The sequence below is a fragment of the Aptenodytes patagonicus genome, chromosome Z (genome assembly GCF_965638725.1).
Source record: "Aptenodytes patagonicus chromosome Z, bAptPat1.pri.cur, whole genome shotgun sequence".
Lineage (NCBI taxonomy): Eukaryota > Metazoa > Chordata > Aves > Sphenisciformes > Spheniscidae > Aptenodytes > Aptenodytes patagonicus.
Window position 1 is genome coordinate 22,287,570 of NC_134982.1, and position 18,430 is coordinate 22,305,999.

At 36.8% G+C, this 18,430-nt stretch overlaps 1 protein-coding gene and 1 long non-coding RNA gene across 5 annotated transcripts in view; one reads left to right on the forward strand and one right to left on the reverse strand.

The window, feature by feature from the left end:
* The window catches only part of LOC143172849 (uncharacterized), a 45,020-nt gene extending 37,991 nt beyond the window's left edge, over positions 1–7,029 (forward strand). The window contains exons 2-3 of the long non-coding RNA XR_012997422.1: positions 2,994–3,158; positions 6,632–7,029. This is a non-coding gene — a long non-coding RNA (uncharacterized LOC143172849). The remainder of the gene's footprint in view (positions 1–2,993; positions 3,159–6,631) is intronic.
* PDE4D (phosphodiesterase 4D) overlaps positions 1–18,430 on the reverse strand; it is a 436,186-nt gene that overhangs the window by 201,010 nt on the left and 216,746 nt on the right. The gene's annotated exons all lie outside the window — the stretch shown is intronic.

The window sequence follows — 18,430 nt, forward strand, 5'->3', positions numbered from 1 at the left end:
GATTACTCAGGCCTCTACTGGAAAAGGTCAGAGAATTAGAAAAGTAAATTCCCAAGGATAAATTATGTCTATCAATCAACTATCTGATGAAATGTACTATTTTCACAGTAAAGGTTACTATGAGAAACTACACTGCAGAAAAAATATAAATATACTATAAGTGGGTATATGTTGCTCTTTGGAGGAACCATTTTTCTTCTGTTACACTGACAAATTCACAGGGCCAATTGACAATAAATCTCTTCACACCATGAAATAAGTTTTGAATATATGGGATTCATAGGTGAAATCACTGTTTCCAGGCCAAAAGTCACATTATTTTTAAGCAGTTTAAAGAATATACTATATAACTAAATGATAATCATATAGCATCTAATTTCCACAGGAATAGAATTGTGATCATTCCAACAACGGTTAGTAAGGTGCTCTCTGGGTATCATAAGCTATAGTCTTCTTCACAATCATGAAATCAATAAAATTTGAGTGATTAATAGATCACTTTAAACATACCTGAATGATAATACTAGCTGTGAGTGTTGCCAAAATCAATATTTCTCTTCTACCAAATAAAACCAAGGTAGGCTGTATTTTTATAATTACATCCTAAATAACTTAATATTGCCAGGTATGTTTCCTTTTCACATTCTGTTTCTAAAAAGGACTTTGTACAACACATTAATACAACAGCAACATTTGTTTTTTCTTTTTTTATATAAAGAAAACTGAACCAAACATGCTTATTATGAGCTCTCTTTTCTCCTCTTAAGCGCCCTTCACTATTGCACTAAACCTGCTAATGCAGGCAACCACAATAAGGTCATAGAAATAAGCTTCTTACAAGATTACTGAATGCTAAATTTATACCTTGACATCAGAAACACTTACTGTCACTCTATAGTGGCATGCAGTAGATTACTGTATTAACAAATCACAGTGTTTATGGAAATTCAAGGAAATGAAGGAGTAAATAACTCTATAATACACCTTGACTTTTACAGAGAAGCCGCTAGGCTCTTCCTGCCTTTTTTCTCTTCTTTCAGGCAAAAAGAAAGCAATGTTTCTAGAAGCACTCAAAGAACATAAAATGATTTTACATTAAGTTGTTATTTGTAGGGAGTGTTTTGTGGAAAAAATAGCTCAATAGCATGAGTAAACAAATATCTAGTTTTATATAAAAGAGGTAAAATCAATCATTGCACTCAGTGATAATCCAGACCTCTTACAGAAATGCATACTGTAATAATCATTTATGGTGCAATATCTTTGACATTCTATGCAGTTTTGTGATTGCAACTTTTGCTCTACATTTTTGACAGATATTGGGATATCAGCTTCACAATCCTAGCTGGTCAGTGGCACCACTATAGTATGTCATTATTGATGGCTTCAGGTTTACAGGATCTACAAAGGGTGAATTATTAAGGAAACATTTCTTCTACTGTTCTCCCAGACACGTAAACTACTGCTATTTTTTTCAGAAAAGGTTCATATAATTGAATAGCAAAATAATATTTTTCATAATTAAAAATGTGAAACTTAAATTAATAATGAACACACAAACCCACATGAAATTAGACTCCTTTTTTGGTCAGTTGAAGTCATCTAAGTGCAAAAGCTCTTGCTAGTAAGCAGGTCTGGTGATAAGCATAAATATCTTTACAGACTCGGTTCACTTTCTCTGCCGCGTCCTGACACATTTTAGAACTCAAAGGGCCAAGTTTTATCCCTAAATTCCTCTCAGTGTATCCAAAGCTCAAACAATTACAGCCTTAAGGGGACCGCAGCCAGGAGGCTCGCCAGTGGTGGCGATGGTGCTTTCGCAGAGATCTCCACTTTACCCAGCTCCATACTTTGGGTCATATGATGGGAACCACTACAGCCTCGGGACGCGCGACAGACCGTGCTGTTCAACAGCGCATGTGAACAGCACATAGACCTGGACACTATGACTCCTACCATAGTTTCATTAAGTAGCCTCCCCCTCGTGCCTTGATCTCGTTGGTCAGGTGCAACCTGTGACAAACTCCTACGTCAGCTTCATCAGCTGCATTTGACATGTGCCATCCTGAGTGGGCGGCGGGAGGGACATTACACTGGCAGCGCATCGCGCCAGGGGGCACAGGGGCTGCAACTCAACCAACCGCCTCTTGAGCAACACAGGAAAGTAGACAGGACCACTGCTTTCTGTTTTGGTAGATGAAGTAGCAGTAGATGTAGGAAACAGAAAAAACAATTGAGGTTATTACTTTGTAAGTTGTGGATAGCAACAGAGCTTTTCGGCACGCTTCCTTTGTGGCTCCTCCTTTGTGGCAGAGGTGTACTTTGAGAAAAAGGGTGTTACAGTTACTATTGTGACAATAGCAATATATAAACTTTGTTGTTTAAAAAATGCTTATTTATCAACAACTGGAAACTCTGAAGGAGTTCAAACTGTGGTCATTACAGTGCACAGAACGGTTTACACTAGAGTATACAGTATTTTATAGATGCTTCTCCTGTAGTTATTCCTTCTGTTTTCAAACACTGCCTGATGGTTTAGCTGGACATTTCCAAACAAAATGCCACTGAATATTATGTAGGTAAAATCAAATATTTACTCACTGTTTCAAAGAGGTGGCTTGCACAATCTGAATTCTAAACAGTTTAATAATATTTATGCACATTTTATTACAGACAAGATATTTTTCCAGCTTTTTTTCCCCTCTCTTGCCATTATCGAGACAGGAACAAAAGACAACTGACAAATCAAGAATTAGGAGTAAACCATTTGAACACGGGATAAACTTGCATTTTAATTTTCCCCAGTAGCATGACAGTGTCTAGATTTTCATATAAAGCTACCTCAATAAAAGTTTATGCTGGAAGACTAAGAATACAGATGACCTAGAATTAAATAAAACTTTTTTCCACATTTCATTCCGTTGTTAGATAACTTGAAGTTTATTTTTGTAAAATTTCTTCTAACTTGCTTTTTTTGTATCATTCCTGTTCAGAATGTTTTAATTCCGTGACACAGGTATTTTCTCCTGAAAGAAGTATCCTGACTTTGAAGTATTGCTTTTCCACCTGAAAAAAGAATCACCCCAGCAGAAAACACCCTGCCTAATTCTGACTTTGAGTAATAAACTGAAAAGTTAGTACTTTTAACCCCTCAAAAGGCAAGTACATTTTCTTCACTCTTTCATTTTTTCCATCACTCTGATCTATTTTTACAGGTCAGAAAGGCTGAATAGATTATTTATGATACCAGCTTGGCCCTATTAATGTGTTCAATGAAAAAAAAAAATCAAAAATTATTTCACCTGGGACTAAGTATCAAGAAAAATGCATGTGCTGACTATATTTTGTTAATCTTAAATAAGATACCCAGGACTATTATCTCTTTCACTTATCATCCCTTGTTGGCTTTAATGCTTAATTCTGTGGCCCTTGTTTCTGTAAAAAAATCTGGCTGCCTTATAGGTGACTAAATGGGAGTATTTCTGTAAGACCTTTTCACTTGAACAACAGTTTCTGAAATGGTTTGTAGTATTAATACTACTCCTGAGGTTGGAGCATTCACAAGAATACTCTCCTATAAGAATTTTTTGGTGATTAATAAAGAGTCAGCATAGCCTGCAGCCCTTCTGTCAAAAAAGCAGTTCTAGGGTGTTTTACATATCTATTCTACTACAACTGTGAACTTCCAACAGTTTAATTATCTCCCAGTTTCTTATAAAACCATTAAATTTTGTGGAAATCATACAGGGTTAAAAATTATCTAGAAGTAAGACATACAAACATGCATGCACAAGCATGCACTCACTCACAGATTGATACTTAAATAGGAAATATAAAAAATTCTGAAAACATCACAAAATACCTGAGTTTTGCTCTTTCAGTAACTTTATAGTAATGTAATTTTTTGCTAGTGCTAGTTTTACAGATTATAACATAACCTGATTTGAGATGCACGTATGAAGGGTTTTGTCTCATCAGTCATAAACTATTTGTGGCCTCTCACATACCTGTTGTGTGGAAATTATTCTTAAACAGTGGTGACTAATTTAAAGTGAGAGAAAGTTTGGTGCTCTGGTCATTGCTACTAAAACCATGCAATGAAGCAGCAAGCTTTCGCTCAGAAAGTAAAATGAATGTGTCTGTTCTAGAAACAAAATCACATGGAGAACTAAATGTATGTAACGTAAAAAAAAGTGTGAAATTCTTTCCTAGAGATTACAGTACTAATACTGGAGAGCAAGAAGATAGATGTCAAAAATGTACCAGCCTAAACAGATAGCTCTTTCATTAAACATGCATACAGACACTACCTACTATAGGTGACAGGTAGCATCAAGAAGGGAATATCAGAATGAAAGCCAGGAGAAACCTGAGCTCAGAAATAAGTTGATTTAATCATGAAGGAGAGAAAGATGCTAGACCAGGCAGGAATGTTAAGGCCATTAAAATGTGTCTAGTCAAGTTTTCTATGGAGTTTGCACAAAGAGCTTTTACTGAGCAAGGTTTTTCACTGAATTCATTGGCAACTCCTGCAGCCTGTGCAGGGCAGATGTTATCCTTGGTACAGAATTATACGTTCATCTATGGCCATTACACAAGCACTGAACACTGATCTGCAGCTTAAGGAGTTATAAACTACAAAATTCTGTAAAAGCCACAATTGAAAGTATTGTTTTTAAAAAGGTAGCCAGATTAAATAACATGTGGTACAGAAATGCTCTTATTCCTGATAATTTTCCAATAGATTGTATGATCTGTATTTACCAAAAAAAAAAAATTTACAAAACAGAGATACTATCCCAATATATGTTGTGGTCATTATTTTTTTAAACCATTCTTAAATCAAAGCTCTTCTATTTATCTATTCTTTCAAAGGATGCTGATACACTTCAAGGACAAATGGCGTCTCAAGAATTACTGAGGAACCTAATTTTAGTACAAATGAAATTGAAGAGCTTGTGTAAACGATTACCAGGCACCTTTGACTCATGTTTGGAGCTGGCTCATTGAAAGGGGATTTCACAAATAAGCAAAATGTATATTCAGCAAGTTACCTAGGAAAGCTTTCAGTTGTTCTAGGGACATTAAACAATCCCCTGAATCCTCAAAGACCTGTCAGAGAACCATGAATTAGAGTCATTCCTTGCCCTGAACACTTCCAATCCTATGATTTTAGTGGGATTTCAAGAACTATTTGGCAGGAACCCATTCTACTTCCAGCTGACTGCAACAGAAGTGGCATCAGAGCCACTTAGATCAGAGCTAATTTGAGAAGTCCTGCCTTAGGACAAGGGCAAAAATGGGACATCTTTGCACAGTACTGAAATGTAAAAGAAACAAGCTAAGTTTATAGTCTACATTTTAATTTACTGAATTTACTGTTAACACATATAAGAAATCCCATTTGCACCATGTATAGCATTAAGTGATCTTTTGTAAAGATGGAAATATCCTACTTTAATGCCTGAGCACAAGAAGATAGAACTAACATTGCCCGCAAGACTTGAGAAATCTGAGCCTTAAAGTCTTTGCAACTCAGCCTTGCTTGTCTGTGTGACAGTTAAAAAGCATGTATCAATTCTCCTGATGCTCAGACAGGCAAGTTAATCTGTCTTTCAAAGATGATAGACAATATTTGTAGGTAAGTTCTTAAAGGGGGACATATGTGTTATCTATTAAAGCCTTATTCAAAAGGAAGGAACAATTAGAGGAATGGCATTAGGGGCTGCCCAGGACCCATTTGCTAAAGAACTAGCAAACCATGTTTTGTTTTAGCCTCCATGAAAAATATACCCTGTGAAAATGAGTAGAGTGGAATGGTACTCAACATGGCAGACAAAAATACTGGAAAAAACCCAGAAGAGTTGCCTGCAAGAAGAGAGTGGAGATCAACTCTCTTGTCTAACATATGTAAACATTGTTTTAAAATGCAAGCTTCCCAGGAAGCGCTAAGGTTTTCCTGAATAAATTGACTGAACCGACATACTATACATTTTGTATTCAAAGAGAACTTCATTTGTGAAACTACTTATTAAATATAACTTTAAATATCTATTTTGTTTTGGTTTTTTCACCAGCTTATTAAAAAGCAAATTATCCATCTGGAAGTAAAAAGTATTTTCTCATTTAACAAAAATGGAAGCTACATAGGGAACTTAGCTGATTTAACCTAAACCAAAATGGAAATCAGTACCTGAACTAGGACTAGAATCTTGCTTAACACGTGACTCTAATGTAATCAAAACCTGTAACAATATGAACTGGATCATTAAACAAGGAATTATACTGCAGGTAGGAAAAAGTATTATATTATGTTTTTATTAATTTTTCAGTATATTTATCCCCATTAATTTTCTCCTTAAGTCTTTGAAAATTAAAATAATTATAATTAATTCCTTTAGCTTTAGTGGCTTATTTAATTGCACAATCCTAACACAAGAATTGCAATATAAGATGATGAGAACAGTTTTATTTGGAATTTATATAGAAAGTACTATCATAAAGTTCCTAACATAAATAATGAGAATTAACTTATGGAAGAGGATGAAATAAAGAGGCAATGCTTGGCATTGCAAGTTACCCTAAAAGCTGAACAGACCCAAAAGTAATATTAGACCATTTGTTGTTGCAGGTGACTGAAGAAAATTCACTATAATGAATTTACTGAAGATTTCTTTGCTGAACTTAAAAATGACACAATACTATAGCGTAATCATTTTGGCCACTTCATGTTCAGAGCACATCAAAACTACAAATAAAGCCGTAAAGTTATCAAGTGACATGGTCTTGGACCACTTGCTCCAGGTGACCCTTCTTGAGCAGGGGGGTTGGACTAGAGGATTTCCAGACGTGCCTTCCTGCTTGAGTGATTCTGTGATGCTATAAACCAATCCAGCTTCCCACAGGTTTTCAGATCACAAGAGCTATGGGATTTCACAAGTGCTTTAACATACTTGCAAAGCATTTCTCTCCCTCTGGAAACACACTTTCATGCCCTCTAGTGTTCAAAATAATAAAAACTGTTTCTCTCACTTGAATCAATTGCATCTAAAATAATAACACATCCTTAACTAGGTCATTCCTCTGATCAAGAGAAATAGTTCAGACTGTGATCAAAAGACAGACAAAGGGAACTGTTTGTTAGGTTAGTTGCTCTTTTAGTAAGACAAAATAATGTAGTAAGTTCAAAGATACAGTGGTTCAATGATTCCAGCATAAAGGCAGTGAGCAAAATGCAGAGCTACATTGAGACAGCTCTTTCTAAAAGGAGCAACTTCTGTGTATCTTGCAAGAGAAAATTCACATGAAATATACAGTAAGTTGCCTTGCCTATCGTTCAAGTGATTTACAATGCACAAGGAATTGAAGCTATAGTTCAATGATGAACTACCACAAATACTTCATTTGCTAAATTTAAAGAAAACAATTATAAACATCTTCACAGAAATCATCAGTATACTTTAACAGGACTCAACACTATAAGATTTATTCTGTAACAAATATTTTACTATGACAGAAAAGGATGAAATTGCACATATAGGGGCAAATGTTAAGCAGTAAATACCTGCACTGTTTTGCTGAGTATCAAACTCTAGATTTAGTATTTTATTTTGTATGATCTGTTAAGGAATATTAGTGACCTAGTAAATATTTTGAAACACTAATTCAGACTTCCCATTTTAATCATAAAAAGTGTAATGGTAAGAAACGACATAAAGAAAAAATACCTATCATAACTATCTTCTGTCAAAAAACAGATTAGGAGAAAATCCTTACTGCTACAGAAAGATTCTGGCATTCGTATCTAGGGTTCTTTAGCCTGTTTTATCCATATTCTTCCTTTTGCTCCTCTTTGAATAAATAATTTAAATAATCACTGGAGCAGGCACAATGAACTATAGGCTCTTAATCTAGTACTTGCACTAACTACCAGTCTGAAGAGTTACGCTTCCACTGACTCACTTACTCAGTTAATATTTGAATATCTTAAACAGATTAGACCAAATTAGATAGAAGACAATCCTAATCAGAAAATATAAATACATGAGGTTTATTAGTGTCTGAGAAATCTAAACACAGGGGTTCAATTCCTTTGAGCAGGAAGACATGAAGATGGGACTCCTGCAAACTGAGTTATCTGATTGCTAGGTGTATTGGGTCTGTCTGAGATGGAGTTAATTTTCCCCGTAGCAGCCCTCACAGTGCTGTGCTTTGTATTGATAGCTAGAAAGGTGATAACACACCAGTGTTTTGGCTACTGCTGAGCAATGCTTGCACAGCATCAAGGCTGTCTCTCCAACATTCCCCCCTCACCAGTAGGCTGGGGGTGGGCAAGATCTTGATAGGGGACATAGACAGGACAGCTGACCCAGACTGACCAAAGGGATATTCCATACCATATGACATCTACTCAGCAACAAAAGCTAAGAGAAAGCTAAAGAAATACGTTATTATGAAGTTTGTCTTCTGGAGCAACCACTACGTGTACTGAAGACCTACTTCTTGGGAAGTGGCTGGATACCGCCCTGTTGGTGGGAAGTAGAGAATAAATCTTTTGTTTTCCTTTGCTTCCGCGTGCGGCCTTTGCTTTTGCTTTATTAAAATGCCTTTATCTTGACCCACAAGTTTTATTCCATCTTATTTTCTCCCCCACCCTCATCCTGCTGAGGAGGGGAGTGATAGAGTAGCTTGGTGGGCACCTGGAATCCAGCCAAGGTCAACCCACCACACTAGGGAATTACATAAGCAGTTCTAAAAAACACTAGCTTTGAAACATTATCAATTATAGACAGAATTTCAAACAAAATATGCATGTAAGATCATCTGTCCTAGACCAGAAAAAGGTTCACTCAGTGCACTGTCTCATCTCCATCAATGGCCAAAAGCAGATGACTTTCAAAGAGACTTTAAAAGTAGACCTGGTATGTGATAATTCTTTCCCCCAATATAATCCTAAACTTCAACAAATAGTGACTCAGGGACTTCAGAGCTAAAGATAACTGGGCTTTGCTTTGGGTTTTTTTGGGGGTTGTTGGGCTTTTTTTTTCATTTAAATTAGTGTTTGTTTCAAAATATTTACCAAGCTCTAGTTATACAGCAATATCTGGTTAGAGTGGTGTAATCCAAATAAGTTTGCCAGCCTTATAAACAACTATCATAAGTATTTCATTTATTGAAATACTACTTGCATTGACATACAAACTGTATGAAACTGGCCTAACATCTGTGTGCATGTATATGTAATTAGAAGATTTTACAGATGGGACTGTAGAAATGGACATTCCATCCAGGTATCTAAACCACCTTCAATTCATGGATGACTTTGGGGTAGTCTAGTTTACGTCAAATGACTTATTCAAGTACATGTTCAATACATTTCATAAGAGTTTTGCTTTGTGTGTGTGAAATGCTTTGAAATTTTGCAATGATAGTGCTACAGAGAAAGATTTAGAAAGAGCGTAATCTGACAGACAGATGTAATTGATTTTCTCTGGTCTTACGGAATATTGAATATAATTTTTCATATTCTGAACTTGCTTTTTTCCCCTTTCATAGCAAATCAGTCATTCTTAAAAAAATCTAACCTGAACCATAATATTTTTGAGAAGAACATCTGAGTGTGTCCAAGCCCCCACTTTCACTAAAAACATTTTGACTATTAAGAACTAATTCTATAATTTTCAAGATACAAAAACTTTTAAAAGAACTATGCGTCTGTAAAAAAAGACCACTGAAGTACCTGGATTTTGGAGGAAGTAAGTTCTCATCTCTCAGAACAAGAATATTTACAGCACGTTTCATACCCAAAATGCCTTAGAAATATGCAGTGATTGAACACTATGGCATGCTTGGTCTTCCTTTAAATGTGCAGGCAGGCACAACGGAAGGCTAAAAGGTTAAACTATCTGAAACTACGCTCACTGTGCACTGAAAGCACACAGACCAACAATGCAGATTAGATGACAATAACACGTTCCTCTTTTCTTCTTTTGAAATGGTTTGTTCAGCTGGCTGTCACCAGGGGTCTGTATGGTGAGCTCAACTGATCTTTAGGCTACTCTGACAGTATTGACTAGCTGCCTGTTGACTGCAGTAGTTCTGACACCTGTCATACATAGATCACCTCTTTATATAGAAGGTTGTTCTGTCCTGGAGCAAGTCCTCTTAAGGGCTTAAATGCCTCAGAAAATGGAACTTAGACAACATTTTTAAAGGGAGAAAAATGTTTAGATCGCTTTAAAAACATGAGCTGTGTACAATTCAAAGTGCTTAACATAATATTTTTCAATCTCAAAAATATGTGATTGTAAGGTAGGAGCAGTAACAAATATACCAATTCAAAGTAGAGGTGATTCCAGCAGCAAAGCCGACTTACACCTGTCTTCCCAAACGAACAATCTTAGCAGCGGGGGTTGAAATACAACTTTTTTTTTTAAAACAGCGACCATCTGAACTTTACATACACGCACCTCTTCACTATTCCAAATCATGAAGAAGGATATTGGGACCATCTCCAATACACAATTCCCATACCAACCACTGACACACATCCTCAGCAGGAGTCATAATTTAGAAATTAATTCAGCAGCTTGGGAATCAGTCCACTGGTAACGGCTTCTGCCCATTAAGAAAGAATCAAATCCTGGGTGCATTAAAAGCAAAAAAAGGACATTTCCAAGTTACCTCATGGCACACAATTTGGTGATGTCTTGCATCACCAAGGGCAGCCCTTTGTCGCTGCCCACTAGATGTTCCTGTGCATACAGCATCCACATCCCAGCGGCAAGGGGCACACTGCCACCTCCCAGCTCCGCTGAGGCAGCCCATTATTCCACCAGCCAGGACTGAGTCTTTATATATACTTCAAATAAATGACTGAGAATTTCACTTCCCATGAGAAAAAAGAAAAATCAAAAAAACCAAACCTGCTTACTACTAAATTCTTTAAAAAAAAAAAAGAAAAGACAGAGTGTAGAAATGGTGGTTCATGGAAAGCAATATCCTTTCAGCCAGTCTGTTATTAAAAAATGAGTGGAAACTGAAGATTATTTTTAAACAAAGAATCAGTTTTAGACAGAGGTCCTGAAATGGAGTCAGTGGAAACTTCTCTTCCTCTCATGCCCTCACTGAAATGAAGGAAAATGCCATCATGATGGTTTTCGTATATCCAACAAATTTTAGGCATAATTCTTTTAATAATGAAAATAGGAACGAGAACTACCACCATTCGCCATGTCATGAGGTTGCAAGACAGAGACTGCCTGTAGAGAAGTCAGATACAACTGTGCATTCATGATGGAGATTTGCTTTCATGTGAACATGTGAATAACAAATTTGTATGAACAACATTTCTACCCCAAAAAGTTGGAGTAGAAGTAGGAGAAGGATCTGACCAGAATTTTTGTCTTCTTTTCAGAAAGAAAATATGAGAAAGCATGAATGAGAACACATGGGGAAACATATGAATAGTGCACCTTCCCTGAACAGACAAATATAGTTGATGTATTGGCTAACCTTTGTAAAGAAGCTATTAACCTATTGCCTTTTTCGCGTTACATTTCAGGTTATAAAACCAGATCATATTGTCTTGCATTATGCCATCTTTTACTTATTGGTACAGCAAAATGTGACTTTTTATGTAAACATATTTGTTCCTAGTTTCACAGGTGAAATTATATAGACTATAGCACATTTGTTGAAGCAGATAAATTAAGCCCCCTTGTTCAGAAGCGATATAGCAATGCTCTTTCATGAGAAGTGAAGACCTTAGAGAAAAGCAGCGTATCAGCCCTGGAGCCAGGTGCATCTAGGTGAACTTTTGAGCACACAGAAGTTTTAATTAAAACCATGGGAAAGGGTAAGAAAAGGGCTTCACAGAATATTACAGAACTCTCAGAAAATAAGAGAAAATCTACCAGAACTGTAACAACAGGTAGGAGTTAGGGGACAAGGAAGGAGAAGTTAAAAGAAGCATGGAGATGAAAGAGGAAATATGACTGAAGAGAGCTCCAGTTTTAATCCAGGAAAAAATTTCTGGGGAAGGAAGAGGGGTAATTTCTAGTCTAAAATATCTTTTTTCTCTCCTTTTCTTTCTGATTCGTGGAAGAAGCTGCTTCATTACCATGTACGTATTTTGGTCAGATAGAGATTATGTGTTCTGTATTTCCAACATTTTCAGCTGAAAATTACTTTTCCCTCATAAGAAAGAGAGTCTTGAAAACCCCTACAAAAATCTGAGCTCTTCCCCCAAATTTACCTGAAGTATTTTGTATGACTTTGGCTGTATTACCTTGGGAATTTGTGCTAGGCTTTTACAGCTGCATTAACTAGTAAAGGAAATCCTGAGCTTCATACAGAAACTTTACTCATATTAAAAATATAATTTTGGAACAAAACTACTAGTGCTTTTAAAAACAAAAGTAATGGGAAAACAGAGATCTGAAAGTTCCCAGCAGTGATCTTCAACTTGGTTTCATAACAGGATTTCTTTTTGCCCTATCTGCAAGGTGTAAGTCAGCACTTTTGTTCCTCAATATTCTTAAATTATGTAGAAGTTGTTGTGATTATATATTGTATTGCAAGGTTACATTTGAATAAAATGTTGAGTACTATGCTGATTTGCAACATTAGTTGCCAGTACACTACATAATTTTTATCAGCTTCACAATTCTGGATAACAGACAATATTTAGGTCAATGAATAAAGATATTTTGAAATTACTTCAATGATATTACTGTAAATTGACAGTTGACTGTAACAGATGAAGCTGAGTCATCAGTCAATCATGGCTGAAATCAGGAAGTGCAGCTGTACAGTGCATTGATTTCATGTCTATTATGCTGTTAAGAAAGTTTCAAGACATTTTACCCTTTCTGATCAGATTTTGACTCAGTATAGGTCATATATTATTTAATAATTTCATCTACTTTATAACAAAAGGCTTGGCACAGTTCAGATAGCTGGACTCTTCTTGTCTTTTGTTAACTTTTCTCCTCATTAGAAGCCTAGATATTTTAAGTATTTTCAACCATAAACTTTTCTGATGGATTTGCTTTAAGAATCAGCTGAAATACATCTGCTGTAATGGACACAAGTGAAGTGTGATTTTCATAAACTACCAGTCTTTTGCTGTCTGTAGAGCTGCTTTTCCAAAATATAGATAGATTTTCTATGTCTATCTACACTGTGCATTCACTGCCTTATTCTGGGAAAATATCAAACCTAATAAATTTTCATTACTGTTAGTATTTTGGAGGTGTCATGGATTATCCTGACCATCTGACATCAGACAATGTCACCGCAAGAATAGGTGAAAATTGCCTTGCTCACTGCAGTTTATCATGACCTAGTCACTTGGCAACTATAGCCACCATCAAATGAAGTTAACCCCACAAGCTCTGCTGAATTTTCCTCCCCAGCCATAAAAGCTGAACTTCCTCTGGATTCAAAAAAAAAAAAAAAGGAATCTATGCAGATAAATATTTGAAAAACCAGAAAATCTGACCTCAAGGCTGGTCTCAAAATTGTTGCACAGCAATATTGGTATAGCCATTGTTTAACAAGAATAACACTTTTCAACTAACTTCAAAGCTAAAGAGGAAATTAAACACTGCCAATTGAGTAGTAATGCTGCAAAATCTTACTAGTTTCTCTTACAGCATCCTGCAAAAAGCAACATATTCTGTACAGGGAGGTTCATCTTGATTTGAGGGCTACAATGAGTTTTGAAGTAGATAATGCTTCTAATATTGTATACAGAAATAGATCTTATTATTTAAAAGTTAATTTGTAATTTACTGAAAGTGTTTTCAAGAGCAGCCATTAGGAGAGTAGTAACAGTGCCCTGGCATTTCAAATTCAAAGCATACCTGTGCTTTTGTATGTGGTTCACCTGCTATAGTCTGGTAGCTATGACTGATGTTAAGCCTTCTATTTTAACAATGATATTGGAGTCCCTGTCTGCAAAAGTTTCCAATTTAGATCCAATAATACACATTATTTTTTAACATAGTTACCTCCACTGATGAGTAATTTACATTGAACAATTTAATCAAACGTTCATGAAGACCCTGTCCTGGTTTCGGCTGGGATAGAGTTAATTTTCTTCCTAGTAGCTGGTACAGTGCTGTGTTTTGGATTTTTAGTATGAGAATAGTATTATTTTACTATTTTTTTAGTATGAGAATAATGTTGATAACACAACGATGTTTCAGTTGTTGCTAAGTAGTGCTTACGCTAGTCAAGGACTTTTCAGCTTCCCATGCTCTACCGACTGAGAAGGCTGGAGGTGCACAAGAAGCTGGGAGGGGGCACAGCCAGGACAGCTGACCCAAACTGGCCAAAGGGACATTCCATACCATGTGACATCATGCTCAGTACATCAACTGGGGAAAGCTGGCCGGGGGGGGCACTGCTCAGGGACTGGCTGGGCATCAGTCGGCGGGTGGTGAGCAACTGCATTGTGCATCACTTGCTTTGTATATTATTATTATTATTACTATTATTATTATTATTATTATTATTATATTTTATTTCAATTATTAGACTGTTTTTATCTCAACCCATGAGTTTTCTCACTTTTACTCTTCCGATTCTCTCCCCCATCCCACCGGGGTGGGGAGAGTGAGTGAGCGGCTGTGTGGTGCTCAGTTGCCGACTGAGGTTAAACCATGACAGACCCACACTGCAAAACATTGAATTAAAAATCATCAAATCAGGATAAGAAAAAAGAATGACTTTGTTTTCCAAGATTATACTTAGATAAATACTTAAGAGTCAAGATTAATACAGTATCTCAGAAGTGTTAGCGATACCATGCAATTGGCTTCTGTGGGGGCAACAAGCACATTACAACCACTTGATGTTTGTGGTTGTCTACAGTCTAATTTCTGCCCTTTTAATTCACTGTGTTTTGCACGGCTTCCTTTTAGGGCCTTGGCATTATGTAGTTTGCTTTGTAATAGACCACTTTTCGCTTAATAAGAACAACTACATAATACTCACATAAAGTATTCAGGCAGACCGAATAATTGTATTGGCCACTTAGTTTTATATAGTTACTGTATTCTTTGCAAAACTGCCTAGCACATGACAGACTGAAGAACGTGGGAAGTCTGTACTGTTCTGGTGACTGTGTTGGAAAATAGTTTTCCAAATTTGCGGAGATATCACCCTTATGTTCCTGCCCTCACCAGAGGCTCAGAAAAGGACAGCTGCAGAGTCCCTCGGACCCACAATGAAACTGCACAGAAGGGGTCTGTGCAGGATGACATCCAAAAACTCATGGGATCCATGAAGTCTGGCCTTGTCCCACCATTCACAAGGAAAATACATGAAACAACATCAGAAAGAAAAAACAAAAGTGAGTCAGTTCAGTAGGAGTTGCCACTGGCTAACCCATTTCTCTTCGTAGTGAAAAGAGCTCAGAACATGAAAAAAAATATTTGCAATTTCCTCATGGAACTAGATTGCCAGATCCTGCTGTCTTTTCCCTTTCTCTTCTGACTGTAAATGTCTCAGCAAATTACACTTCTAAAAGCAATTTCTGCAGGCGCTGAAGAGGCCCAGTTGTCTCATTTCACTATTAAAGGTAACTAATACCCTCCTTCCAGCTTCTAAGCAGGCAAATAAAATCTAGAGTAAGACAGGGATTTCAGGTGAGGAATGTGCAAATAACTAATATTCCAGCTTTTCAATTGAAAAATCAGGAAGGGAAATATTTTCCAGAGCAGAACAGCTTTATAGGGGTGAGATGGAGAATCCTTTATTCCATATCTACAATACCTCACAGATCATGGCATTGTCTCAACAAGCCTGGGTTCAAAAATATGCTAAAGAATTGGATTAGACAAATTCTTTCTTATCCTTGAAAGCCTCTTATCAGTTACTGGGGGAATATAAAGATCTCTGGCTTTCCACTAGCCATTTTATGAATCCAATCCTGACTATTTCTCTAATTAGCATGCCAGTTAACATTTGTTAAGTATTTTTAGCTAGCTTACAATTCTTAAAAAAATATTCACCTGGCTTTATTTCAAGCTAAGATCCAAAGAGGACTGTATCCCTTCTTGTGTAAAAAGAACACACTGGGAATTGGAATGGAGACATACGATCGGTATACAATTACCAATATTTTAAATACACACAGTTCAGGAAACATCAGACTAAAGGTTGACTATGCAAATTACCTTTGTCCTCCTTGTACATGTGCATTGTGCACCTTTAATGAAAGGACCACATACACCTTTTATCCACTGGAGTCTATCTCATCCACTAAGATGGAGCTGCAGAGGGGAGAGGAAGTATGGACAGATAAGAGGAGAAGAGAGGTATGTCCCATAGTCATCCTTTTGGCCCAAATGAGAAGGTATGTAGTAAATGAGAAGGGAAATTACAGAAAAAGAAAGGATGATCTTATTATTAAGGCAACTGAATGCAGAACTAAAGAAAGTAATAGATAGCAATTATGTTTTCCTCATATTCTGGCTATCTGAGCTTGCTTTGCTAAAGTGCTGATTTTATAAACACAGATGAAGTTAAAGGAGTTTTTTTCTGAACACGTGAAGAATTTTATCACAGTTCCTTGAGGCATCCAACTAAATATATAAAATTAAGAGTGAAACTTTGACCTTACTTTTGCTATATTCAGTACCCATTTGCAAAAAGAGAGCAATATTAGTCCTTCATCCATCAGTTCTCATTGTGAAGAAAAACAACTTCTGCTGTAAAGTACTTGAGTATTGCTGCAATGAACCACAGAATCACAGATTGGTTGGAACGGGTTTCTGGAAGTCACCTCACTCAACCTCCTGCTGGAAAATGGGCTATCACCAACACTGAACAGTTCAGCCATGACTTTGTCTAGTTGAGTCTGATAAACCTCCAAGGGTGGAGATCTGACAGCGTCTCCAGGCAACATATTAAAGCACTGAACCACACTCCCAGTAGAAAAAAAAGAAAAATTATGTCAAAACCAGACACCCACCTGCCCCAAAGCCACCATTTGTGACCATTGCACCTTTTTAGATCATTGTCCACTATTAAGAAGAGCTTGCTATGTTACTGTTTGCAACTATCCTTCGATAGCTGTTATTAGACTGTTACTAGCCACAGACTATTAGATCTCTCCTTAGTCTTCTCTTTATTTAAGTAAACAAGCCCAACTCCTTCAACCTCTCCTCACTCCACCTTGGTAGCCCTCCACTGGATTTCTGATGGCTTCTCCAAATCCCTCCTTAACTGAAACCCCAAAACTACAGGAAGTATTTCAGTAACTCACAAGTTCTGAGGGAAATTACTTCCGTTGATCTGCTGGCCACAGTCCTCCTAATGTAGCTCAGTATGCAGCCTGCTTTGTTCATGACGTAAGTGCGCTATTAGCTTATATTCAACCAGGTGTCCATCAAAATCTCCAGGTGCTTTTCAGCAGAATTGCTACTCAGCCACTCACTCCCTGCCTGGGTTATCCTGACCCAGCACTCTGCATGTCTCCTTACTGAACTTCATGAGGTTAGCCCAATCCTCATGTCCCTCTGGTCTGAAGTTCTGACACTTGTCACGTTATTCACTTCCCTTTTGCCCCCCCCAAGAAAAAGGCATCCTGGGTGTGCTTTGCTTCTTTTGGAATGCATATAGTCTTTATTTTGTCTCAGTTTTTAATTCCCAAAGGGTATTTATCAAGCAAGTTGAGTCTAAATTAAAATGTTGAATATTTAAAAGTTATGAATCAGTTAATCTTAAAAGTACTGTATTTTATGCTATTTTTAGATTATCTTGAATTCAAAAGACTGAATGAAAAAGGTCAAGTGAACTTCACACTAATAACCAACCAGTGAATCAATTTTCCTGCAATGTTAAATTCAGATAAAAACCTGTTTAATTCTTCAAAACCTTACACATACGTGGGCAACGACCCATACTTCACATGTGCATTTAAAACAACAACTTTTACGACGGATGTGCCATTTTGTGCCAGTAATAATTAAAAGTTTTTTCATTCTTAAAAACCAGACTTGTATCTTCAAGGATAATTCTGGGATCTCCAATCTTTCCTCTTTCAGTAAAGAGGATCTTGGAGATTGGAACATCCTCACAGCACAGTTTCAATCTCAAAATAGACTTTTCTTGCAGCAGGTGCTACACACACCCAGAGGAAAGGCAGCCAACCTCCATTTCATAAAAAAACATTTTGCTCCTGTGTATAAGGCTTTTTCAACACACTCTCTGGCATTGCTGTTGGCAACATAATTGAGAACCTGGTCTTCCAAAAATATTACACATTCCCTGTTCTATACTTGGACCTACTAGCCACCACTGGAGGCAAGATACTGCTTTTCACGGACTCCTGGTCTAATCTGCAATAACTGCTTTTATGCTATTTTTTTCTTCACTTACTAATTTGGGAATTTGTTTTGACATAATATGAAACAAT